The following is a 16,464-nucleotide window of genomic DNA, read 5'->3' as shown; positions in this document are numbered from 1 at the left end:
CCAATCCTTCAGTAAGTCTTTAGACATCTATCCTGGTTTTGACATCTAACAATTATTCCAGCAGGCAGCTGTTCCTTGGGCATTGCTTTATGCTTCAGAATCACATATGGTGGCAATTTCATACCATCTGCTAACACTACCAACATGACTGTAATGTGCATTTTTTCATTCCCCAGATTTTTTTTTTTATGATGACAAGTTCTGTGCCTATTTCTTCAATGATGTACTTGGGTGGTGTGTCAAAATAAACTGGAGTCTCATCGCCATTATCTATTTGGCTCAGAAAGTAATTGTGATCTCTACATAATCCAATCATATATGGCTGGAATGCAGTGATTTTTCTAGTGAAGTTAGAAAGTAGGATTGGGAATAACAATGTTCCTCTCTGTAGACAAAATCTATTGTGCCACACTCTCTATGGAGTGTTTTACACTTGTGTTTTTTCTTGATATTTCAGTTTAATGATTTCCTATATAACAGGATTACTATATTTTCTTGGACTATATAGAAATTCTGCAAATTGTTCTACTTTGTGAGAACTCTATTTTTGGTTCACTTATGTACACTTTATATGTGCTCCCAACACCACTTTTTTTTTTTTTTTTCCCCCCCAACAAGTGGTACCATCAAGCTTAAAATATACATTGTATACTTTTTGGTACCTTCCGTGTTTCACTTGTTTTTCTCATCTCCAGATGATCTGCTATTTCACACATCACTTATAAGGAGAGACTCAGGGAGACTCATAAAACTGTGAAAGATCACTGTGGAGCTTTCTGAATTACAGTACACCACACAACTTCACAAGTCACTGAGAAAAACAGCTAACATTCTAACACTGTGTTTTTTTTAAACTTAGAGTGGCTTGGGCATATTTGTGCTCCATCTTCACTAGCAGGCCTCCAACAGTGCACACTCACTTTACCTTCATTAATCCTAAGGGAAGATAAACCAATTTTTAAAGTTCAAGTACTTTGGGGGTAAAACAAGCAAACTTTTTTCCCCTAAAGATAGTAACTTAAATTTAGTTTTTCTATTTTAGGCAGGTATTCTAGACTCCCTTTATAATTAAATGTTTTTTCCATTCTCTTCTGTGCCAGATGACTAAAAAAATGAGAAAAAAATTCTGTCTGTAGTTGTCTTGCTGTCCCCTCTGTAGGAGTGTAAATGACTATTTACATTAAATGTCAAACCTTTAGACTGCTGAAGATAGAATGGGGGCAAACAGCTGAGAGTAAGAATCTTGAAGGTGTGAACAGGTTTTAAAAGATATATGTCAAGGTTTGCCCAGGAAGCCAAAAGTTACATTTTCTTGAGAGGGACAATTGGAAGCTGCAGTGCCTCCATCCTGACTATATACCAATTGACTGTTCATATATGAAAGTGCCACATTTGTCTGGACTGGGGACTTTTTGGCCTCTTATGTCTACAAGGAGGCTACTAAAATTGTTATTTCTCTGTGTAGACAGCTGTATGTTGAAGGATGGTGAGGAGTGGGTAACTGCTGTCATAAGTCTCACCTCAAGTATTGAATTGGGGTATGGCACAAGGAGAACAAAAATATTGTTATACCTCTTTAAATGTAGGCTATTGTTTCCAGGTATTTGCAAATCAGGAGCAATTGCTTGAAATAAGAGCAAGATGTAGTCATTACTATGGTTTAACCCTGCCCCTTCAGGAAAAGAATATCTTTGGCCTCACACTAGGTTAAAAATCATCTGATAGGTAACAACTTGCCCCTTTGAAAGCCTGAAGGTTTTACATTACTATTAGGATCCTGAAACTCTGATTTAGGTAAGAAATAACCATTGACTGGTTGCCAGCTCTCGGTTTAGGGCAATCTTTAACCTCTTTTAAATGGTGGAGAGGAAACAGCACCTGCCTTTCATATTGGTATTGCAGAAAGTGGCAGGAAAATCCAGCTGCCAGATTGAAGGCATTGTCCCAGAAATCTAGCTGTCCAGCTAGGTGGCAAGGCTGGACTCTAGGTCTGCAACCGTTTCTGTGCAGATATCTCTCTGTCTCCCCATAGGTGAAAAAGTATTGACCCTCCAAGATTTATTATTCTGTAGGTATTTCCAGAATGGGTTTTGGGGTGATTGAAATTTCAAATCTGATAGCTGCCTTGCTTGGATTTTTTTTCTGGGGTTTGTGGGAGCTTTTCTTCAATTGACAAAACGTCTTTCAACTACCTTTTTTTGCACGTACTTACAGCCAACTGTTCAGAGACTGAGCTTTTCAGAAAAAAAAAAAAAGTGGGAAGGACATTTGTTCCATGTATTTAGCAATAAGGATGGAATTCTTTCCGCACTTGGTTGTTTGATGCTTGCACGTATTTTGCTGTTTGATGTGTTCAGATCTGTTTAGGCTGAATAGATATTTTCAGAAACATGGACTTTAGTAAGATTTGGGAGGTTTTTTTAAAAGGAGTTGATGCAGCACAGCCAAATTTAGTAGGGGAGAGAGAAAGGAACAGATGTACAAGAGAGACTATCAAAGTTAGTACGACCACAGTCTCTCCCAACTCTTTTGCAGAATACATACTCAGTTTTACATGGCAAATACTTGTAATGCATCTTAGCAGACAGAGTATCACATTCAAACTAACCTGTTTCAACTTCTTAGGTAATAAGATCATCATCTCTTACAAACAATACCTTAAAACATTAAATTGAGAAATATCATGAGAAGTATTTTACTTAATATTTGTTACAACTTTGTATGCAGACAGTTTCATGATCAAAAAGGAATTAATTTGTGTGCAGACAAATTAAAGAAGAAAATATTTAACTCCTTTTTGAGAATCAAATTTAAAGAAAAAAAAAATCTTTGAAGGTAGATTCCTTCCATTTTTCAAATCCAGGCAGGAATATGTGCATCCTCGTTTCTCTACTTCCTTAGTTTCCTTTCTTCTTTCAATCATGTAGAAGTTTGTCTGTATAGTATATGCATTTCTAAAAGTTTCTTGTCCAGTGAGTCATACTGAACCTTCTGGATATGAATGTGAACAAGTCCAAGGTGCATATTTCAAGACAGAGGTATGTCTCTTTATTCCAGCAGCCTGAGAATCTTGATTATCTGGTACAGGGTCGCAGGGTGGCAAATTACCAAGAGAAGAAATAATCTGTTGCCCATATCAGTAGGATTGGCAGTCTCAGTACAGTCTCTATTCAAAATTTAATGAGAAAATAAGTTGATTTGGTGAAAAAATCAACCCTCACTATCCCTCTGGACATGGCTCATAAAAGATGAAGATGCACAATATATTGGGTTTCCTACACAATCAAGTTCCAAAGGTAAGAGTGCCATCCAAGCAAGCCATGTAGAGTATACTGTCCCATGAATGAATGGAGCTGAGGGCTAGGAAGAGATTAGGCCACCCTATGATACCAACAGCTGAGTCTCAGCACCTGTGGATCAAACCTGTCGTGACTCTTTAGGAACGAGCAGAGTCAAAGCTCTTTTAGGAGTCTGCTTTGTGGGTTTTCATTCAGGGAAGTTATATCAGCAACTATTACAGACACCATTTGTCTTAAGTGAAGAGCTCAGTGACTTAACAATGTTCATTTTACAGTCAGGAAATTCAATACAAACAGATCTGAAGTGAGTTATCTAAGCCTATTTCTCAACTAAGTACAAAATTCAGACCTTCCTGGTTGACCAGCCCTCGCCTTGTTTGTCTGTTTTTTTATGTCCTCCCACTTTCACAAGCAGGATGAACCACATGACCTGACCTACAGGGCAGACAGTTTTCTCTCTCAATTAATGAATTAACTGATTCTTTCTTAAATCTCATACTATTTACTGCAACTCTACAACCCCAATCCATCCTGGTCCCAAAATGCCAATCAAGCAAATAAGAAGTAGCTACGCCATATTACTTCGGCTTGTATGAAGCAGAATTACTCTACAGACAAGCAAGTGCTAACACATTTCTGCTCATCAGGACTGGGAAAAGATGAAAATCTTTAGTTGCTGATCTCAATCCAAAATCTCCAAGCCTCAAAAGAGTTGAAAACTATTTTCTTTGCCCATTTCTAAAACATGAGTTGTGGGAAGGACATCTGGAAATATAAGGAAGAAATACAAGATAACAGAATCAGGGTTTGAGGGTAGGTTTAGGGAGTAATTAAGTGCTGAAATGTTAGGGTCTCACTGCCTTTCTCCCCACTCAGACTTTTGGGTTTCATTGTTGTTTTTGTTTTTGGTTTTTTTCCCTGAGTTAATGTATGCAAATACATGTCAGTTTTTAGTGGGTTCTGGTTTTTTTCTGTAAATATATGCCAGAGTGTTTATTGTTTTGATGTCAGTAGGTTTGCCCACTAAGACCTCCCAGCCCTTGTATTTATATACTTAGCATGCTGTAAAGGGACCAGAGCTCCTTGGGAGAGAGAGTGCTAACATTTCTGTGGTGCAGAAAATACAGTAGTAGTGGTGGGCTGGAGCTGATGTATTGTTCAAATTCTTAACTTCATTATGTATGTGTCTACTAAATCTTTATTTTGAAGTCTGAATTCAGAAAGAGTAAAAATGATGCTGAATTATTTTCTTTCTCGCTGGGAACAGTCCCATGCTTGCTGCCTGCGCTTTGTAAAGGCTGCATACATAGTTAAGCACCTTTTGCATTTACAGATGCTTTTACATTTACAAATGCCTTTATCTTCAGAAACATATTTGACACACTAGGCTAGCTTACAGTTTGAAAAGCCAGTAAATCATTATGTGAATAGCTAAATACAGAACACTTGAAACAATCAATGACAGCTTACCAGGGCTTGGGCAGAACTGTCCCTATTGTAAAAAGAGCTGTGAAACTTGAGCGGTCATCTGATAGGAAATGACTGCAAACAATCTCTAAGGAGCTAAGCAGATATTAGCAACACCAGTTGCTTGTAACCACAGTGTTATTTATCTCCCTGCATTTGACTGAGCTTCTCATGTTCTGTTTAGGAAGAAAAGGATTGCTACTTTTGTTATTTTTTATCTTTTAAGTATTTCTTTAGCTAGTAAAATGGGGGTTTTGTAACTATTAGATGTATTTATGTGAATGTGCTTTTTAATGAATTTGTTAACTCATAACAAAAAAAAAAAAATAGTTATTTCCTGAAACACGTGACATCAGGCAGGATTGAAAGTGCCATTCTATTTTATGAACATTCACAGATTTATCTTTTTGTAATTAAACTGTTAATAGCCTACAGCTACTACAAGAAAACAAAAATAGTAGTGACTCAACATCCTCATTAACTCAATATCTCTGAGTGTAAGATGTAGCACAGGAGTGCAGATGTATGTGAGTATGTAGGTGTAAATATTTTAGCACTGCTAATGTTCATTCAAATTACAGTGAATTGAATAGTTACATTTCTTCACATTCAGTTGCTCAGATCTCAAAATCTCAACTTGCTGTCATTCTAGATATATCTATAAGATTTGGGAGGGGAAAAAAAGTCCCAAATCCATTCAGTATAGATTTTGATTTGCATCCCTGCTAAAATCCAGTGTAAACCGTTGCTTTGACAGCAATATATTTTAGATCAGTGTCATAAAGAATTAGTCCTAAACAAGTCTTCAGATAATCTCTATCATCGTTAGTCACCACTGAAATGGAACTGCCACTCAAGTAAAATAAAGAGAAACAGCAGTAATCCTAGATTCCTCCAGAAATACTATAGATACTGAAAAAAGGTAAGTAGGGTGAGCTCTATTACAAGTTTCAAATCACAGGCAGACTAGTAGAATTCTGCACACAGGAGAAATGGTCTTTCAGATTAACACATCTCTTCCTCTTTATTTTAATTGTGTATATAATTGTATATTCACTGTATTTAATAATTTTAGGACAGTATGGTGCTCAGTTGTTCAAAAAACAATGACAATGAATGAAATTACATGCCACTAAGAAAGAACTCTTCTTCTATATCTTATTTCTATATCTTATTTCTTTGCCACTTGTATGAATATAATCTATGGATACATAGGAAATTATGAAAAATTATGACAAAAGATAAAAAATGTGCAAATGGTACTTCTCTGTTATCAAGATTTTTAAAAATATGTAGCTAGGTTTTCTACTTATTCTGCCACCCCATAGTTTGGTTTATAGATGTTTGGGAGAAGTTTTTGCTCTGGGTATTGGTGTGGGTCATGGTAGAAGAGGAGGAAGAAATAAATCTATATATATTTTCTCTGTTCTGGTGAATTTCCACCTTGGAATTCTTGGAAATTCTTTCATTGAACTTGTCTAATTCTGCAGTAAATGATGTGGTTTTCTACCAGGTGGATGCTGAATTGATTCAAAGGTACTCAGCTGCTGCATCATCTTTATTTTCACACATCAAAGGTAGGCATATTGCAAGCAATTAATCATGTACTTGTTTATTGTTTTGGAATAAATGCACTTTACACGCCTTTTGTTGCTGAATTTAATTTAATTACAAATCATCCCTATGTGTATCTGTCATTACCTTAGTGAACACAAAAAAGAAATGATGAGAGAAAAAACAAACAAAACCCAAGTGTTTGCTTCTGTGATTCTGGTTACTTTAGAAACAAGTGGCATAAGATTAGTTACTTATCAATGGTATTCTTAAAACAAATTAACTACTAAAAATATTTACAAATATGTTTTACTACTAATACCAAAACACTCGTGTTTTACATGAAAACATTTAGTCAGTTGTTAGAGCCAAATTAGCCCTGTGTGAGGTCCCAGTGTCACAAAACAGAGTTTATCAAGAATAGGCCAGCATAGTGCTTAGTTATCATTGGGAACAACAGGTAAAATATAAGGAGGATTTCACAATCGTTCTTGAAAAAATGAATTTTAACGTTTATATATTTTCTGTCTATGTATGTAGTCATTAGTGCTCACTAGCATTACTTTTTCTTTTCACAAACTGTTTGTTGATGACTACAGTGATAGGTGTTTGTGTACCCCTGAAGTTGCACTTTGGGGGTATGGATACGTTTCTCACTACATTGCATTTAACATGAATATTGAAAAACAAACAGATACTACTCTGTGGGAACTTTTCAATTGTTCACTGCCATTTTTTTGAGAGTAAGAACTGATGTACTTAGTTTTTATACTTTTTAAGATGTGATAGATAAGAATTCTTAAAAAAAACCCACAGGTAGGAGTCATTTAAGACTAAAAAAAGACCTGTATCTGAGGTTTAAATTCTTGTCTTATGGAATGATCAAACATGAAGTTTCATGCAATACCTTCTTCATAAAAAGGCAAAAATTTACAGACAAGGAAAATTTGGAAGCCTTGAAATTGATGGCTGTGAAAAATATCAACATATCTATGTCTGAAATCTCAATTTAAAAGTAATATAAGGCCTTTTGGGAACAGAACTAATGCAGTGGGCAGAAATGTATGAAATACTTTGCGACAAAAAAAGATCTAAATGCTGCTATTTCTCTTTTTCTTCTCTTCTCAAAACTACACAGTTGGGTATGCCGTAGTAACTATTCATTATTTATATTTCCTGACAAATTCAAGTCTGAGATTTCTGAGTATTTCCTGGTTTTGCAAAAGAGTGCAAAAAGAGAGGACAGTGTTGTTATGTGACATCAGCATTCACACTTATATGTCTCAGCACAGAGCTTTACTGACTTAAAGAGTTTGTCCATTTTGCTTATTATTGTTTTAATTTAGAAAAGTGACCATTTGATTACTGGAATTTGCTCTTCTTCTTAGCAGAAGATGTTCTTAGAAGAATCTCACCTATGCAGTAATTCTTTGTAAGTTTTTCTGCAAGAAAAAACTTTACATATCTCTGAGTTTTCTCTTTCTGTGCTATGCTTACTATTATACATATGTTAAGCTTATCTTTTACTGTAGGGTGTCATTTTACCTGTGAAGAGATTTTTTTCCCCTTGGTATATCTACAAAATAGTACACATAGAAGAGAATCAAATCGAAAATAGTCTTCCAAGCCTACATTCGTCTTGTTGTCCAGACCTATTAGAAGGATGTCAGCAAACAGTATATTTAATTAGTTTCTTTCTGAAATACATGAATTCTTTTACTGTCTCTCAAATCCTGTTCTCCAACCTTTCTGTATTATACCCAGTCTTTGAGCCTCCTTGTATGAATCTATGTTTTTAAGTTCAGATGGGTTATGAGCAATCCCCAACTTAGACTGGGGTGAACTGATATAAGCAAATGTGGAGATTGAGCTTTAAAGCCTATTATTAACTTTCTCCTCATAAACTGAGATTAAGGTGATAAACATTCAGAAAGCTGTTTTAATCAATAAATACTTTTGAGAGGGAAAAAAAAAAAAAAAGCTTTTTCTCCATGTTTTTTTCACTGTAGTTTAATTTCCATGGAGGTTTTGCAGTTTCAGATACTTAAGACTCATGGCCTAAATTCCTTACAAAAATAAAATGGGTAAGATCTTGGTTAATACTTTTTCTCTCTGTTTAAAATCACAAGGACTTACAGCTTTTAAAAGTTCTTAGACAAAAGGAAGTGGTGCTCTTGGCCTCATTTTGTAACATCAATAAATCCTTACAGTTAGATTCTTTTGTCACAGCAAAAAATGTAGTTTCTTTACCTCAAAAGACTTGTGTTTAGATTATTGATCATAACAGAAATCTTGCATGAAATTTATGCAGTACATGAGGAGGAAGATGTAATCCAAAGTAACAACAATACGAGAAGTGTCCAAGCTGTAATTCCTTATATACCGTAAGTGGAATCTTGAAATTGAAATACCAGACAACCAGGGACTAATTCAGTAAATTACATATTTTCATAACACTATATACATTATAGCACTCAAGGAGTGCTTCAATCTTCATAATACTAGTATACATTAGTGTAACACAGCATAAAAAAAAATTCTGAAATATTGATTTTGATAGTGGCAACATTCTGCACTTTGGTGAAGAAGTTTAATGATCATTTGTATGTGATGAATCAGAAGTTTAAGTAAATGTGAATTACTGGCCAGAGTATACAAAATGATTCCCATATCATCATTTCAGATTTGCTACAACAATAAAATATTTAATAACAATTTAACAACAAATATTTAAGAACAATGAAATTGCTTTATGAACAAAGAAAATTCTTCTTTTGCCAAACTATGTACCCTTTGGGCAAGATGAAGCTCTGTCAAATGTGAGCCATTCTCCTAGAGTAAGGATTTGATTGCCTAAGACTCTAAGCCTCTGAATTTGAGTATCAGGCATAAAAATCTTTACCCCCGCTTAATTGGTGTTCTTACTAGCACAGGAAGGTACCAAGGGAGGCAAGACTGATGTATCACATGGAGGATGAGAACAGCATGGAAGAAGGGAAAGGAGCATTGAGTCCTAGTTTGGTGATAGTTATAAATAATTTTGAAGGTATACTAAGGCATTGCTTTTTATGACACGTCACTGTATCTTACCCAGAAGTACTAGCAAGTACATTATCACTATTATCAGCTGTATCTGACAATAATTAAATCTTAATTACCTCACGTCCTTGCAAATCTAGGTATCAACCAGAAACTATGAAACCGTTATCACTGGGCATCATCACATTATCATCTCATGAAAGTCAGACTCAAAAAGATGTAACGTGGGGAAACCGATTTGTATTTTCTGTGGTTCAGTAGCTACTAAAACCTTTCCAAAATCCTAACCCTCAGCCTTGTGTTTAGCATGATCAGACTAGATAGGATTATTTTTTCTCAGCTGTAGCTTTATAAAAGGGAATATCTTTAGAATTAGTTGGATTGAAGAATGAATGTAGAATCTGAGTTAGCTTAGGATGGAAACTGCAGGCTTCAGCCACTGGGATTTACTTCAAGAAATGAACACTAAAATTAAAAATTTTGAAGTATTATTGAAAAGTGACTGCTTTGAGGAAATAAGCTTGTTCTACAGCATAGCAAACACCAGTTGACAGAGTAACACTGGAGTAGCATAAATGTTGAACAAGCAAAATGATACAAGATAGTGAAAAAAAAAAATGTTGATCCAGAACCTTTACCTAGATTAGGAAGTAAATTTACTTTTTTTTTTTTTTCCCCCCAAGGTTGATACAGGACACAACAACAGAAATTTCACAGGACAGCTAGTTGCTCCAAGATTCCTGAACCCTACAGTAATGTGTATGTTAATCCTATCCCCTCTATAACACCACCAAATATTTGTACCACATGAGGGTTAAAGAAGTTCCAGCCTTATCTTTCTTATTCTTTTTTCAACTGCAAATGCTTTCCTCACCACCAAGCAAGACCTCTAAAATAGCAGGTTCAGTGTTGTGTTGGTGCACAGTGCGACAGAGGATTTTGGGAACACGGCAAATCATCTTTGTGCTTTCCTGAAGTGGTAATATGTGCATGATAATATATGATTAACTTCATTAGAGTCTAAATATAAATCAACATTTTTCCAAGCCTCAACAAAATTAGTGAGGATGCAGAGTAATTGTTTTAGTGTAAATAAGCAGCTGTTGGACTGAAACAAAGTTCATTCTACAACGCTAATCTTTGTTTCTAACTGGGAACAACTGCTTAGCTGTAGTGGAAGTGTGCTCATCACTTATTGATCCATAAATATGTTAAACTTTATCATGTAAAATTTTTCTCCAAATACCAGCTCTAGATCATGAGAATGTCATTAAGTATATGTTCAGTCATTTTAACTGCATTGATTGCCAAACTTTCAATTTCTAATGCATTACTTTGCAGTGGATTTTTCTCTTAGTTGCTGGATTCTGTGTGTTAAGGATTATGCATATAAATGTACTATACTTTAGATGTTTTCTAGTCACACTGCTACCATGTAACATCAAGGTATGTTGCAAGTAAATTAAAATTCTATTGTTTGTAAAGAATGTATTTTATAAATTAAAATAAAATAAAATAGGTAGATTTATATGGACTGTGCTGTTCCTTTCCCTGGAACAGGAATTTGACTGTTTTGTCCTCTGTCCAATTTAAAGTAATGTCTGTAAAAATTTTCTTTACCTAGCCAGGTAGGTTACTGAACTTTATAGAGATTAACAAAAGAACTGGATCACTACATCTGGATATTTTGGCAGTGTCACTCCAGCTCAAAAAGTAACAGCTTTCTCAACTTCTAAGTCTTATCTTAATTTATACCTAACTGATAATAAGTTATTTTAATAGGTGTCAAAAAAGCAACAAAATTATATGGATGGAAGGAGGTCAGTGGGTCAGGACTTGCCTTTTTCACAGATTCTCAGAGTTAGCATGAGGACCTCAGAATTTAAAGGCTACATCTACATGAAACATATAGTCTAAAACCTCGTCACATGTAGTACACGAAACATTCAAGGAAAAGGGCAACTTTAATTAATAGAAGTACACAGTACAAATGTACTGGATATAAAGTGAGTTAATGTGAATACTTCCTGATGTATCTCTAATTAATCTAATTCATCATTATTGGAAAATGAAAAATGGCTTGTACAGAATGTTGAAGAATGTGGCAGATATTTTTCTTTGTTTTCTCTTTTATGCATACTTCAAAGTAAGAATATTTTAATGGAAGAGGATGTTTTGTGAACACTGGAATTCATGATGCTGTCTTTCTAAGGGTTTATGTGCAATAGACCTTTTTTTCCCCCACAATAGCAATTTCTTACAATTCTACACTCTATTCCATATTCTATTCCACAGTACCTCAACCTTCTCAGGCCTTCAAATTCAAATTCTACTTATCCATTCAAATTCTTGAATGGATAAAAAAGTGCGCTTTGTAGCTGTTTTCAAGTGACTACTGAACTAATTTATTGAAAGAATATGTATGCTGTTTGGTTGACCAGCTGATGAATGAGAACTCAAATAGTTGCTTATTTTGTGTGGATACAAATTTTATATCTTTTTTTTTTTTTTTTCTTCTCAGCAGCTCATTTTCTCAGACTTCATGTTTCTGACGCAATTAGACTTATACCAAACATAGTTGGGATTAGATGATTTGTTGAAAAGTTTTAGAGAGGTAGGCAGCATGCCTGAATGAGCTTTGTTTCTTAGTATATCCAGGTGCAACGGTGAAAGAAGGAACTTTATTCTGGGATAAATTTTAGAGTTGTTACTGTTCCCCAGCAAATCAAGGAAGATAGGACAATACAGTAAGACTTACTTGAGAAATGTATGTATCTACATAACACTAAATCTGATTCTAGGAATATTTGCAAACTACATAGTAATCTGAAAATTATACTTCCAGAAGCAATTTATCTTCAACATTTTAGCCTTATTTTTCCCCCATAGCCTTTATAGCATCTCATTTCCTAAAGTCTGGATAGACAGAATTTCATACTCCTGTCCTATCTGGCTTATCTTCTCTATTCCTCCACAGCTTCCTCTCTCCTAGTGAAACACTATTTGTTATCTATGTGTCCATCTCCATCACAGTTTTCTTTACACTCTTTCCTAAGCAGATGTTAAACTTGAATATTTCTGTTTTCTGAGTCTTCTTTCTAGTCATATTTCCACCATGACGCCTGTAAGAAATTCAGAATTAACAGTAGCTAGAGACATCTGGGAGGATACTACACTATTGAGAAGGAAAAAAGAAATAATTTACACGTTAACATACACAAGAATATGTATATGTATACATACTCCTGCATGTATTTGTTGGAGAGTGCTATTTAGGGCAAGAAAAACCTTCTGGGTGCAACAACACTAATAATTCATTAAATCAATGCTCTTGTAATACTATTCCATTGTATACTTGCCAGACAATCTTCATTTTCTAACACCAATAAAAGCTTATCTTCATTCATCATGTTTTAATACTATGTTCTCCATCTGTATATTTAATCATAACTACACATGAAGAACAGGAGAAAAAAATCCTTAGAATGTCTGGCCCATATATTTTGTCGCTTTGCCAGAGGTATGTTTTTCTTTCCTCTAAATCTGAAAGGACTGAAGGATCTGTGCTTTCCTCAGATCCTTGGAGCACTGTCATTCCACAATTGTTCCCTACAATTGTGCAAATGCAAATTCTTTCCTGGTCCCAACTTGCTTTTTTATGCCTGAACATACCAGGAAAAATACAGGTTACTTTTTTCTACTTTGGATTTATGACAAAAATATTGATAGCATCCTGTTTTTTTTGTATCATGGGAGTAGAGTCTCTCAGCATTGATCTGATTTTATTTTATTTTATTTTATTTAGGATTATGGGAGTTTTGTTTACCATTACCTATAGCAAGAACAATGATGGCAATTCTGAATCATTCAAGCTTTGAAAATCGGAATTAGGAATTGCTTTTATCTTGTTGTTTGACAGTTTTGAGACTGATTTCTTATCCTGGGTAAAGATGGCTAGTATAAAATGCAAATGTCACTGAGACAGAAATAATTTAATCTACTGTTAATGTTTTAGAAAAAAAAAATGCTATAATCAGAAAATGTGCTAGTATTTTTTCCCAAAGTTTTAAATATATGCTTTGACTTTTTAAACTGAAACAATCTTTTTTGTTGTTAGATTGTTTGTGATGAGGAGGGTATTTTGAGTCATTTGTATTGTTTCTTCAGTTTTATTATTTGCTCAGTTTAAGTACTATATTAATAATTTTCAGTGGCTGTACTTATGTACTCAGACATGTGGTCTTCCTTGAGTTCATCATGGAACAATACTCCCAGGCGATTTGAAGTGTGCATGTTCATGACTTTGGAGTTGGGGTTGCGTTTTTTGCTTTGGTTTAGATTCGGGAGTGTCTTCAGTCAGCAAGTTAGCAAAAAATATTGTAATGGTTGGAGTGTAAACCAAACTACAGATCAAGATATTCTAAAACAAGGTTTCATTCTTTGTGTCATTCAAGAGATTGAAAAATTAAGATTTAAAAAAAGATATTATTTTCCATGTGGAAAGGCTACGTACAGCTTCTACTAATATAAAAGAAGAATGAGCTTAATCCTTTGTTTTGAAAGTGTACCCTTAAAATCATGTATAAGATCTGTATGATGATCCAAGGGGAACAATAATGCTCAACATTAAAAGTCTAATTTCTTGTTTTCTTTTTTTCCTAGTCAATATTTCACTCACACACACTTTTAATATTCTTGTTGCCTAAATTGTATATTAATGTTTTTGGTCTCTGTAGCTGAAAGGCATAATTCCAGTAATGAGGGGAAATAAGCAGAATGCTTGATGAAGTAGCTAAGCTACCAAACAACAAACAGAATGTTTCATCAACTATGATTTAACAATTGGTATATGAAGCTGCTACAATTTTGTCATTTCGTCACCAAGAAATGCATATCTGTTTATTACAATGTGGTATGGTATCAAAAGGGTCAAATAATCCAAAATGTTGTGAAAGCATAATACACACCAGGAATAGAAAACAAGCTAAGAGGAAATCATGGAAACAGTGATGTTTTTAGAATTATTTCATAAAATGATTCTGTTTGGGTTTTTTTTTCCTTCTGCAAAAGTCCAGCACATCTACTAAATCACACAGAAGCAACCAGCCTCCATTGGTACCCCAAGGTAAGTGATACAATCTACTAGCTAAGTTAGTAATTTTGTTCCTTACTCTTCTAGTCTTTCATGCTAAAAAGGAAGTTGGGAGTTGAAATTGAAGCTTCTAAAAAAAGTGCTAGCATTTTAAATATATCTCTTTTTTTGTTTGATTTCTTTCTAGGGAGAGTTTTATAGCATAGAACTTGTTTGATTGAGAGGAAGAGGAGAAATCAAAGATGGTGGAGATAATTTCTAAATTAATAAAAATTGAGTTCCTGAGGCTGTATACTTTGTTCATAATTTGTAATATTTCTTTTCTAGCTGTGGAAATATGATATTATAATACTTAAAAGAATTAATGTTTAATTAATTGCTTCAATTAATTGTAAGCGATATTCCATGAAAATTACTGAATGGTTCCTAAAGAAAAAAATAATTGCTAGGAAAGAGATTTTTTTGACCCGATACATTGAAGAGTGATTAGCTGCCAATAAAAGTTTTATTTTCCATCTTCACTTATAGATAGTGGATTGTGATACCCTTTCTAAGCAGTAATAATAGTGATATGTAGCCTGTCTCTGCAGAAGCATTCACTTGTATGGAAGCATCTGCATTCTATTTTTGCTCATAACATTGTGTGGTGGCAGAGTGGATGTTCTGTCTTAGGCCCACCTAAGAACAAAGGATCACGACAAGCCATAAATGCCAAGGGCCTTTGGAACCCCTTATGAACAGATAGGGGTCATTCACCACTTGGGTAAAACAGACAAGACTACTCCCAGCAGTGCTACAGGTTTAGGGAAGAGTGTCTGGAACCTGCTAGGCAGAGAGGGACCTGGGAGTGTTGATTGACAGCTGGTTGAACATGAGCCAGCAGTGTGCCCAGGTGGCCAAGAAGGCTAATGGCATCCTGGCCTGTATCAGGATCAGTGTTGTCAGCAGAAGGAGATGATCATTGCCCTGTACTCGGCTTTGGTGAGGCTGCACCTTGAATTACTCTGTGCAGTTTTAAGCCCTTCTCTACAAGAAGGACCTGGAGGTGCGGGAGAGGATACACAAGCAGGCTACCAAGCTAGTAAAGAATTTGGAGCACATCTCATATGAGGAATGGAAGAGGGATCTGGGGCTGTTTGGCCTGGAGAAAAGAAGGCTCAGGGGAGACCTTATCACTCTCTACAACTACCTGAAAGGAAGCTGAAGTGAGGCAGGGGTCAGTCTGTTCTCCCTAGTAACAAGCAATAGAATGAGAGGAAATGGCCTCAAGTTGCACCAGGGGAGGTTCAGGCTGGATATGAGGAGGAATTTCTTTACTGAAAGGGTTGTCAGGTTTTGGAACAGGCTGCCCAGGGAGGTGGTTGAGTCATCATCCCTGGAGGTGTTTAAGAGACAGTTGGATGTTGTACTTAGGAAAATAGTCTAGTAGTTGATAGGACTGGGACAAAGGCTGGACTCAGTGATCTTAAAAGTCACTTCCAGTTGAAATGATTCTATGATGCTATGATTCTAACTTGGGGAAGGAAACAAAAACTAATCTTCTACCAACCAGCAATATAACAAACAGAAAACAATACAGAGTGGTATGACAATGAAGAGCACAAACAGCCCTCTAATACCACCTTCCCCCGACCTCTCTTCTCTTTCTGGGCTCAGGCCGGTTGTCCCAGTGTCTTTACCTCCTTCTTCCCGAAGTAACCTAGAGGAACAGGGAATGTGGGGTGCAGTAAGCCCTGCTCCAATGACTCCTGCTGCTTGTCTTGCCTCAAAGCAGGTAGATTCCTCATTGGTCCTCCCTGTTCCAGCACAAAGTCCTTCAGACACTAGGCAGCCCTGCATGGGCTGTTCCAATGTGCATTCATCCTGAAGGCTACAGCACCTGTTCCTCCTGTGTGGGTCTTCTCTGCAGCCCACAGGCTCTCCAGCACAGCTTGTACATACTCATCTGGAGCTGCTGGTGTGTCTCAATCCTGCCATTGCACTCCATGGGTTGCAAGAGTACAGCCTATGTTC

At 35.7% G+C, this 16,464-nt stretch overlaps 1 pseudogene; it reads left to right on the top strand.

Annotated features, from left to right (window-relative positions):
• The window catches only part of LOC133626575 (uncharacterized), a 60,182-nt pseudogene extending 44,305 nt beyond the window's left edge, over positions 1 to 15,877 (top strand).
• Positions 15,878 to 16,464: the final 587 nt, after the last annotated feature.

The sequence above is a fragment of the Colius striatus genome, chromosome 1, assembly GCF_028858725.1.
Source record: "Colius striatus isolate bColStr4 chromosome 1, bColStr4.1.hap1, whole genome shotgun sequence".
Taxonomy (NCBI): domain Eukaryota; kingdom Metazoa; phylum Chordata; class Aves; order Coliiformes; family Coliidae; genus Colius; species Colius striatus.
Note: the sequence above shows the minus strand (reverse complement) of the source record. Positions and strands in the feature narration are given on the sequence as shown.